The following is an 11,109-nucleotide window of genomic DNA, read 5'->3' as shown; positions in this document are numbered from 1 at the left end:
TGCCATCAACAATGATTGGAGGAGGCGGTAAAGGTGATGGTTCTGGAGGTGCAACATACTTTTTAAGTAATGATTTATGAAAAACATTATGAATTTTAAAAGTTTGAGGTAGCTCCAGGCAAAATGCCACGGGTTTAATGATGGCAACTATTTTATAAGGACCGATAAACCTAGGACCCAGTTTCCAAGAGGGAACCTTTAACTTAATATTCCTAGTCGACAACCACACATAGTCATTCACCCCTAGGTCCGGACCTAGCAAACGTTTTTTTATCAGCCATATGTTTATATTTGCCTCCCATATTTTTCAAGTTGCTTTGAACCTTTCGCCATACAGAAGAGAGTGATGACATAAACCGTTCTTCCTCATGGATCCCAGAAGGCTCCCCCTCACTTAAATTGGGATGAAAACCATATGCACTAAAAAATGATGACTTACCAGTTAATTCTTGATGGCGATTGTTTATAGCAAACTATGCTAAAGGTAAGTAAGACGACCGTTCCTCACGATTTTAAGAAATGAAACACCTAAGGTAAGTCTCTAGGTTTTGGTTGGTGCGTTCGGTCTAGCCATTTGACTGCGGGTGGAAGGCTGAGGAAAAGGACAAATGTACCCGACGAGAACAAAAAGCTATCCAGAAATAAACTGGGTTCCACGATCCAAAACAACATTGGAATGGACCCCGTGAATCTTCCTTCACTATTTCACTGATAAAAACCTGAGTCAGGGTTCTAGCATTTGGCCGCAGATACAGGTTGTCAGTAATAAAATCCATCGACGGGTGTGTCCATGGTCTGTTGGGAATGACCAGTGGCAGTAGAGACCCCGCTGGACGAGTGTGAGAGACTTTAGCGCGTGCACAGGTCGTACAGGTGGACACAAAATCAACTACATCCTGGTGCAACCTGGGCCACCAAAAACGACGAGACAATAGCTCCAAGGTTGCCCTACTACCTGGGTGCCCAGCGAGTACAGAGTTATGGTATTCTTTTCATATTTTAAGGTGCAAATTTAAAGGCACAAACAACTTTCCTGGGGGGCAGGAGACCGGGGCGTCCTTCTGAGCCTCCAACACCATCCCATCCAGGTCTTAGTGTAATGCAGAGACAACCACCCCCTTTTGTAAATTCGGCACTGGATCGTTAACATCACCCCCTCCAGGAAAACTTTTAGATAACTCATCAGCTTTTTTGCCCCCGGACGATAGGTGATAGCAAAATTAAACCTGGTAAAAAGCAAAGACCACCTAGCTTGTCTCGGGGTAAGATGTTTAGCAGACTCAAGGTATAATAGGTTTTTATAATCCGTAATCACCGTGACTAGATGAGCTGCCCCTCCAAAAAGTGACCCCATTCCTCAAATGCTAATTTTAATAGCTAAAAGTTCCCTGTTGCCTATATCATAATTCTTCTCGGCTGCCGACAATTTCTTAGAAAAGAAAGCACAAGGATGCATCAACCGATGCATCAATCTCCACAATAAAAGTTTGAGAAACATCCGGCTGGACCAGTAGGGGTGCCGAGTTAAAACTCTCCTTCAGAGAGAAAAAAGACAGTTTAGCAGCGTCAAACTATTTAGAAAAAGCTGTCCCCTTAGTCATGTCAGTAATGAATTTTCTATAGAAATTGGCAAAACCCAAAAAACACTGCAGAGCTTCTCTTAGTTTCTTAGGAAGATCCCATTCTAGAATCGCACGGACCTTCTCTGGATCCATACGGAACCCCAAAGCTTATAGCAGATACCCCAGGAATTGTACCTCCTGTACGGCGAATACACATTTCTCTAATTTAGCATACTGCAACACCTGCCTGACATGTACTTTGTGTGTCTCCAGATCGGGTGAATAGATCAAAATATTGTCAAGATATATCACCACAAATCTGCCGACAAGATGACAAAATATATAGTTGACAAAGTGTTGAAAGACAGCAGGAGCATTAGTACGGCCAAATGGCATTACCAGATTTTCATAATGCCCCTCAGGAGCGTTAAATGCCGTCTTCCACTTAGGCTCCCCTATAAATCCATTTTACAAAACCATTTCACATCCGCAATCTGATTAAAAAGGTCGGGAATGAGACGAAGATGATAGGGGTCTCGGATAGTTATCCGATTTAGTTCACGAAAATCTAGGCAAGGACGCAGACCTTCATCTTTCTTCTTCGCAAAGAAGAACCCTACATCCACGGGTGAAGAAGAGGGTCTGATATGTCCTTAAGGGTACTTTCACACTAGCGCAGGACAGATCCGACAGGCTGTTCACCCTGTCGGATCCGTCCTGCCGCTATTTCGCCGGACCGCCTCTCCGTCCCCATTGACTATAATAGGGACAGAGGCGGAGCTCCGGCGCAGCACGGCAGTGGCGGTGAGAGGCCGCCGGACTAAAAAGTCGGACATGCAGTACTTTTAGCCCAGCGGCCTCTCGTCGTGCACTGCCGTGCTGCGCCAGAGCTCTGCCCGTCCCCATTATAGTCAATGGAGACTGAGCGGCGGCACGGCGAAATAGCGGCAGGACGGATCCGACAGGATGAACAGCCTGTCGGATCCGTCCTGCCGCTAGTGTGAAAGTAGCCTTAGCCAGACTCTCGGAAATATATTTCAGGGCCAGAAAGATTATATAACCTGGTCTTAGGTAAGGTTAGGTAGGTTAAGGGAGCAGCTTAACCGGGCAACCATACAGACGATGGGGTGGTAACTCCTGACACCCCTTCTCAGAGAAAACATCCTCAAAGTCGGACACAAATGCTGGTAAGGTTGTAATGGAGATGGCTGAGCAACTGCTACTCAGGCAATTGTCCCTACAATGCTCACTCTACTCCAACTCCAATATCTCCCTGGCCTGCCAATCAACAACAGGATAATGCGCTACCAACCAGGGAAGCCCTAATACCATAGGAGTGGGAAGACTTTCAAGGACATAGCAAGAAATAAACTCATTATGGAGGGCCCCCACCCGAAGATGTATGTTATGTACAATGTGTGTTAGTTTCCTCTGAGTAAGAGGAGCAGAGTCGATGGCAAATATGGGAATTGATCTAGATAAAGGACTAAAAGACAAACCCGTGTCCGAGCGAATCGGGCATCCACCATATTAATCCCAGCCCCACTGTCCAAAGAAACAGAGATCATCTCAGTTTTATTGCCCGAAACTACCATAGCTGGCAAAACAAACTGAGACGTTTGTATGGAGGAGATGTATACACCCAGGTTGTCATCTTCCGCACAACCTGGGGTCAGTAGTTCCGGAGGTTGTTTCTTTTTGGGTACGGATGGTTAAGCTCTAATAAAAAGACCCAACCGACCACAGAAAAAACAAGCCCTTGTCTTATGGCGAACCCCAGGAGGACCAACCTGATGAGCGGCTCCCCCTAGTTGCATAGGTTCGTCTAGGTCAGAACAAACAGACTCCTGCCTGAGAAAAGCTCTGGAGGACAAGAACTCCTCAGCCTATCCCTAAGCTGTCTATCAATTCTTATAGATAGCGACATAGAGGCCTCACGGGACATTGGAGTCTCATTTAGCGCAAGCGCGTCTTTTACTTTCTCTGACAACCCCTGGCAAAACTGGCTCCTAAGAGGCGAGTCATTCCACTGAGTATCCTCCGCTGACCGATCTCCCTGCTGAAGCCGCCGTAATCTAGACTCAGCTAGTCTAACAAGGCAGAGTCTTCCTCCGAGATAGTATGCAGAGCTGTCTGCTGGACATAATCCTCCACCCGTCGGGAAAAGTCCAGTAGGGACATATTTGCTAGGGGACCCCACAAATTATAGAGAGAATGATAGTATTTCTGGATTGTACCAGTCAGCTCCTCCGGAGTATGGTGTATGATGCCCAGTACAGATGTTATAGAGTGTCGGGTAACAAGAGGCAATATAAGTGTTAGAGTTCCGGGGATTTATGTAGCGGGCTAAGGCTGCATATGTGTTTGGAAGGGGACCTGGAAATGGCTGACATCACTGCCTCCCATGTGACTACAGCCAAGCCTTACAGAAACCCATTATTCATCACCACCCAAAGGACTCATCCATCTGGTAAACTAACTTTTGTTCTGCTTAAGCCTGTTGTACCACACAATCTGTATTTACCACTCAAACCATTGTATATATTTTCTGTGTATATTGTGTTATGTCTAGTGAGCCCTTAAGGCAATTAAATATATAATTTAATCTTGTGCTGTTCTGGTATCTCGATCACAAATCCGACGTCCGTGTTTCGGCCTACTTATACGCTACCTTGGGTTGGTTTCTTACCCTATATTATCCCGTTAGCGGACCGGGCTTATATCAAACGAGAAGCTGGTGGCAGTCTTCCCGGGCTTAGAAAGCGCTGTTTCACTGGGGCAGTGAAAAAGTCTCCTTTAGCTTGATGCCTCTCTGTGCCCTTGTGGACAGGAGGAGTCTGTGAGCACTGTACCAAGCTTACCTTACCTGCTCCTCAGAGACGCCCTTGGATCGAGTCACTAGGGAGAATTAGCGCATCAATGATGGACCCAACAGCAGAGTCAGGTGTTCGGAATCTGAATTCCTGCAGGAGAGTCAAGATGAGGCTGGACGCCCACATCTATTTTCTCTTTTTGGCAAGGACGGGACGTAGAGTCAGTCGGAGATAGAAGTAGATGGCAGCTCCAGTGCAGAAAGAAAAACTGGGAGATCTTCTGGTAACCACAAATTATGTTGAAGCTCCACGGCATACTGAACTTGGTAGCCCCAGGAATAGGGTAGATCTTTCTGTCTCAAAGCCATCAGAAGGGGGCGCAGAGCCTGTCTCTTAGCTAATGTGGTACAAGAGAGGTCAGCCAGCAGCTGTATTGACGCTCCATCGGGATGATATAAATGGACCCTATATATTACATCACGTGGTCTAGCTTGGCCAGGGCCCTAGGGTCCTGTGTGCTCTAACTCAGGTGGAGAATCGACTGGCTTATCAAGCAGAGTATTTAATAGATGTTGGAATAAATAGTGAGGTTTGTGGCACTTATTTCCTCTGGGATTCCTTGAATTTGAATGTTATTCCTTTTATTGCTGTTTTCCGCATCGTCAAACAGATAAAAAAGCTGTTGAATTTGGGAGGTATTCTGATTTATAGCTACCTGGTCTCTTGCTGTTGTTGCCGAGTATGCATCAGACCCTCTAACAACTAAATCCTAGAGCCCAAATGTTAGAGTCCCTCTTTGAGAGATCTAACCTCTGCCTTGCAAATCGCTTCTAGGCGGGTAATATATCCTTCCATATCTTGCTTAGTGAGGATGGCAGTCATGTGAGATTTTAAATCTGCTAGGTCAGCGCTGTGACACAGTGAGGGGTTGTGTCTGGCAAGACAGGTATTTTCATCCCAGCATGTGCGGCTGGGCTGGTTTCCAGCCAGGTGAGGTCAAATTCCGGACCGGAGTTTAAGTGCTAGTCCAGGTTTTGGCAGCACCTGGCTGTCCTTAAATGGGCAGCTGGGCTCAGCAGAGACATCTCCTGTTTTTGGGATCTAAGGCTTTGTGCCGCGCTGGAGGGCTAAGAGCCGCATGCTGGGGAAACAGGCCCCCTAAAGCTTGCTGTGGACTACTGGAGGCAGAACTGCCAACAAGGTGACTTGTGACCAGTGCCCCATGACAAAATGGAGGCTAATCTGCAGCAGGGAGAGACAAACCTGCAGCAATGCCAGGCTAATAAGCAGCAGCAGGAGACTAACCAGTTGCTGCTACAACACGTGATGGATTTGCAAACAGCAGGAGCAACCCTGAGCGTCCACGATGCCCGGAAAGCAGTCCGAGCCGCGATTCCTAAGATGACCCCCGCAGGCGACATTGAAACCTACCTGGCGATGTACAAGAAAGTGGCCATCAGGAAAAAGCTACCCCTTGACCAGTGGGCTGAGGTCGTCGCTCCATTTCTGGCATCCGATTCCCAGCGGGTGTATTTCGACTTGCCGGACGATCAAGCGTCCGACTACCAAAAAGTAAAGGGTGAGATTTTGGCAAGACTGGGGGTGAATGTGTTGGTCCGGGCCCAGCGGGTACATCAGTGGGGGGGTCTAAGACGGCTCAGCCTGCGAGGACCCAGTATTATGACTTACTCCACCTCTTGCAAAAGTGTCTACAGTCTGATGTGCTGAGTCCCACGGCTATGCTGGATAGACTATTGGCTGACATATTCTGAAGGGCGCTGCCACCCCCTCTCCAACACTGGATCGGCCAGGTGTCTCCTGGCAACGCTCTAGAAATGGTGGACCTGGTGGAGCGCTACGAGGCTACTAAGACTGTTACAGCGGGTTCTTTTGGGAGGGGGGCAGTCAAACCCTGTAAATCTCCATCCCAGACCCGGCGACTTGTGCCAACCAAACCCACCCAGGGTGTTCCCTCTACGGACCTGGCTCCAATAGTCTGCTGGCAGTGTCAAGAGCCGGGCCATGTAAGAGCTGACTGTCCCCATAAGGTGGAATCCATGGATACTAACTGTGGCTACCGTCAGTCGCTATATGCCAGGAAGCTGTGTGCAGCAGGTACCCCAAAAACTCGAAACCACCTGTGCCAGGTGGAGGTAGGAGACACTCCAGCGGAGGCTCTGCTGGACTAAGGGAGTCTGTTGTCCCTAGTAAGGGCTCCCCTGGTACGGTCAGCGGAGTATACTGTCCGGAAAGTCAGGGTCATATGCATCCATGGAGACTTAAAGGGTTTCTGTCACCTGAAAAATGGGTATTAAGCTAATGTCAGCTGAACATAACTATATTAGTGCCATCTCAATGCCTAAAGCCTTTATTAAGAAAAATGAACTTTTAGAATATGCTAATTAGCCTCTAGGACCAGGGGGGGTGTTGCACCTGCTCCTAGAGGCTCCGTTTGCCCACCTCTTTTCACGCCCTTCTCTTGATTGACAGGGCCAGGCAGCGCTGCTCTCCTCCCGCCGGCCGTGTCTGCGTGTAAATTAACATGGTTTAGGAAGGACGCCACCACTCCACACCCCTTGTCATGGGGTATGGAGCTGTACAGCACCTCTACATCAAGGCTTGCCAGCATATTCTGATTGTCGATTTGTATCCCCTCCAGCCTTTTTATGATGTCGCACATAGGAAGGAAGGGCCAATACAAATGGTCATAGCACCTTATCTACGTACGGATGTAGCAGGGTTAACACACATGCTTTGAGACGTTATCTAAACTAGATGCAACTAAATGCTTTAAGCAATTGCTTTTCAATGGCTTTTGCTTCAAGATAACGCAATGAGTTGAGTGTGTGTGTTACCCCTGCTACATCTGCACGTGCACGTGTGTCAAACTACCTGTCCCAGAAACTATGGGTCTCCCTTTTAAAGGGGACAAGCCCTTATATACTTTCGGAAGCCCATAAAAACAGGGAAGCTGGGGGTATTTGGGGAACAAGAATCAAAATTCTGATTGACTGATCAACTTATGTTCTTGTGCTGTACTTAATAACTATTTGAGTTTGGCCTGAAAAACCTCAGTTGGATTACTGTCCAGAACACAATAGCATAGGTCATCTTTCAAAATGTGGCCTCTAAGGACCTACAGATCAGATTCAGGAACAGAGAATATCCGCAACGTGTACTACTAGCAAGGGCTTATGAGCATTCCCTGGCTATGGATCGGAATACATTGTTAGTAAAGAAAATGGGCTCATCTGACACTGGTCACACATGCATCATCGCTAAATATGATGATGCACATGAGGATGTAAGAGGGGTTCTCACACGATTTTGGGGCATCTTGAAATCTGACCCCGATGTGGGTCACCTCATTAAGGAGAGGCCAGTCATTACATATCGCCGGGGACGCAGCCTGAGAGATCGATTGGTCCATGTGACGGACTGAACCGTCACTGGGGCTGCTGGAGAAGCCTGAGGGTCAGCCTCCTTCCTACAGACTATGGACGGAGAACTATGGAGACCCCCTCAGACCTTTTGGGGTTACAAGGAACTATGAACCCTGATTTATGTGTGTAATTTATATGCCACATATTTCCTATTGCCCATTAAAAAGGCATGGTGTGGATTCAGCAACACAAAAACGGTTAACTCTGCACTGAGACTCCCACTGATTGTGTTAGTGATGGGATTAAGATAGTTGATTATAATAGCAGCCGACTCCTATGATACACTCAGGAGATAATCCCATCATATGTGTCTCCTCTTCCCATTCATTCATTATGGAGGGGGTGAAGATATCTGTTTGTATGTTCATTGTTGATGGCGTCAAAGACAATGCCATTGTGTTTAATTGCGTCACAGACAATGCCAGTGTGTTTGTTAATTGCGTCACAGACAATGCCATTCTGTTTGTCGAATATGGTTAGTTTTGTGTTTAAACTGTACAGGATTGGCTGCTATGTCATGTCCTCAGTATGTCATGTGTATATAAGTCAATGCTGTGTGTTCAATAAAGAGTTCCTGTTTTACCCTTCATCATGTTGAGGCTGGTGTTTGGGTAACTGATCGACACTGGGGATTGCTATACGCTGAAGATTTGCTATACTCCCCTGGTTATAACTACTAGCTCTTGTAAGAGCTTGTTCCAGTTACTTGTTCCTGCATTGCTCTCTGAAGGAAGAGAGGTTCACCCACCCACTGGAGCCTGGAGCCTTGTCGTAGGTCCAGGGTGGGTAGGAGACGGCGAGACCTTTAACCAAGCTTCGGCGGTTCGTGGGGTCTGCAAGGCTTACGGTGTTGAGTGGAGTGCTTGGAGTCCTCGGCAAGCGCTAGGAGCATCCATCGACAGAGGGACCCGGTCGGGGTGCCAGGAGATCCGTTACAGTCCACAGCTTCCTGCAGGCTCCCACAACTACTACATGGTTGAACACCAACCTGAAAGGCACATTTCGATGTGGGGGGTGCGTGGCATTCAATGCTATCCAATTAGGTATCGAATTTACTTGCACAGTCACGCAAAAAACCTTTAACATTAGATCTTTTGTAAATTGTAGAACGAAAGGCGTGTACTTGGCCACATGTAGATGTGGAAAACAGTATGTGGGGAAGACACAAATTTTGCAGAACTATTGGGGAGCACCTCAACGGTATTCGTAAGGGTGCTGATACCCTGATTGCGAGACATGTGTCTACCCTACATGACAACAATGTGGATATGATCAAATTTCAAGGCATGGAAATAGTTAGATGGTCCTCAACAGGAGGGGACTTTGATAAAAGACTGTTGCAGAAAGAGGCGCAATGGATATTCAGACTGTGTACAGTCTAACCACAGGGCCTTAATGAACACAACTCCTTCATCTGTTTCATCTAAGTGGCCCTGTATTCTTGAAGGTCCTTGTGGATCCCTGTATCCCTGCGCCCCTAGGATTAATCCTGTACATCAGTAGTAATATTGACCATTTTCTGCCATACGTGAGGGGTCTATACAACATCCAGGGGGCCGCATACTATTTGGCCCCCAGCATTGTTCACCTGAGCAAGCTCCCAGATGTGCTGGTATTATTATACGCAATGATCGTCTTTTTCTATTTTTTATTTTTCTTCATCCATGCTGTCATTTTCATATTAATACATTTATTGCACTCATCCATTCATTACCTCGCTCGAATGCCATGTGGCTATAATAGGTAGATCACCGCCGTTTGGTCCCTGTGAATTTTGAAGGAGTGCTTTGACACTCCCCACGCGATCGCTCGTTGAGTAGGCCGACAGGAGGGGCGGGTCTGAACTGGAGGATCAGCCTGAGCACAGTCCCGGAGCCCCCAGTGAAGCGGACACCGGCTCTTCCATTGCCCGGTCCAGGGGCTTGATCCCTAGGAGAGGAGGGACCTCCTCCTATAACCTGTCGCTCTGGCGGACACTTACGGCCATTCTAGTGCTGTTGCCGCGGCCTCAGGACACGAGGTCGGCGGCTTACATGTCTGTCCACACTCCATATGCGCATTGCCCATGACGAGCCAGGGATTGCAAAATGCGTTGAGCAGCTAGTGGGGGCAAGATAAATGCAGGCAGCTAGATTTCCCAGTTGGTTCGTGCTCAAACCGCAGTAGCTGTGTGCACATGCCCAGTAATACGACAGTGGACACGTGCGTTTGTTACCAGCTAACTGCCTTGGTGTGGGCAGTTGTTTATCAACTGGTGTTGTATATCCTGGGCAATTGGCTCTTCAGACAAGCTGGCCAAGATGCCAGGTATATGATGTAACAGCACTATTGTTGCACATGCCACTGTGTAGTTTGTGAGTAAACATAGAAGCAGTTATTATAAAGCGTGGCACTATGCACTGCTAGATACAACACTAGCTTGGCTACCGTACTCCCTGCTTAATAGTCACATGTGGCTTACATGGTTGATTCGTGTCCACACACACTGACTGCATACACTGGTCCATGAGCATAATAGCGGACCGGTGGCTTAATTGAGGGTCAGTCATTTTTTGTGTTGTGGGCAGATGTTTATCAACCATAAGGGTTTCATTTTAGCTAGAGTTCATCCTCCCGTTTAGTATTTTAGAGAGCTTCAATAAAGATTGATTTTAGCTGTTTTGTTAGAACGTCCCTTCAGTCAGTGATTCGTATGTTATGTGTAGACTGAGATAACTATTTGTGATATTATATGGTATGCTATGTGTAGACTAAGATATCGAGTGGCGATTTTATATACGTTATGTGCAGACTGATATAACTAGTGGCGATATATTTTATTTTATGTGTAGACTAAGATAACTAGTGGCGTTTTTATATGATATATTATGTGCAGACTGATATAACTAGTGGTGGTATTATATGGTATATTATGTGCAGATTGATATAATTAGTGGTGATATAATTTTTGTTTTAAGATAACTAGTGGTGATATGTTATCTTATATTCAGACTAATATAACTAGTGGTGGTATTATTTGTTATATTATATTTATACTGATATCACTTGTGCCGATATTATATGTTATGTTCAGACTGATATAACTAGTGGTGATATTATTTATTATGTGCAGACTGATAGAACTAGTAGTGATATTATATATTATGTGCAGACTGATAGAACTAGTAGTGATATTATATGTTATGTGCAGACTGATAGAACTAGTAGTGATATTATATATTATGTGCAGGCTGATAGAACTAGTGGTGATATTATATATTATGTGCAGACTGATAGAACTAGTAGTGATAT

The sequence above is a fragment of the Bufo gargarizans genome, chromosome 8, assembly GCF_014858855.1.
Source record: "Bufo gargarizans isolate SCDJY-AF-19 chromosome 8, ASM1485885v1, whole genome shotgun sequence".
Taxonomy (NCBI): domain Eukaryota; kingdom Metazoa; phylum Chordata; class Amphibia; order Anura; family Bufonidae; genus Bufo; species Bufo gargarizans.
Note: the sequence above shows the minus strand (reverse complement) of the source record.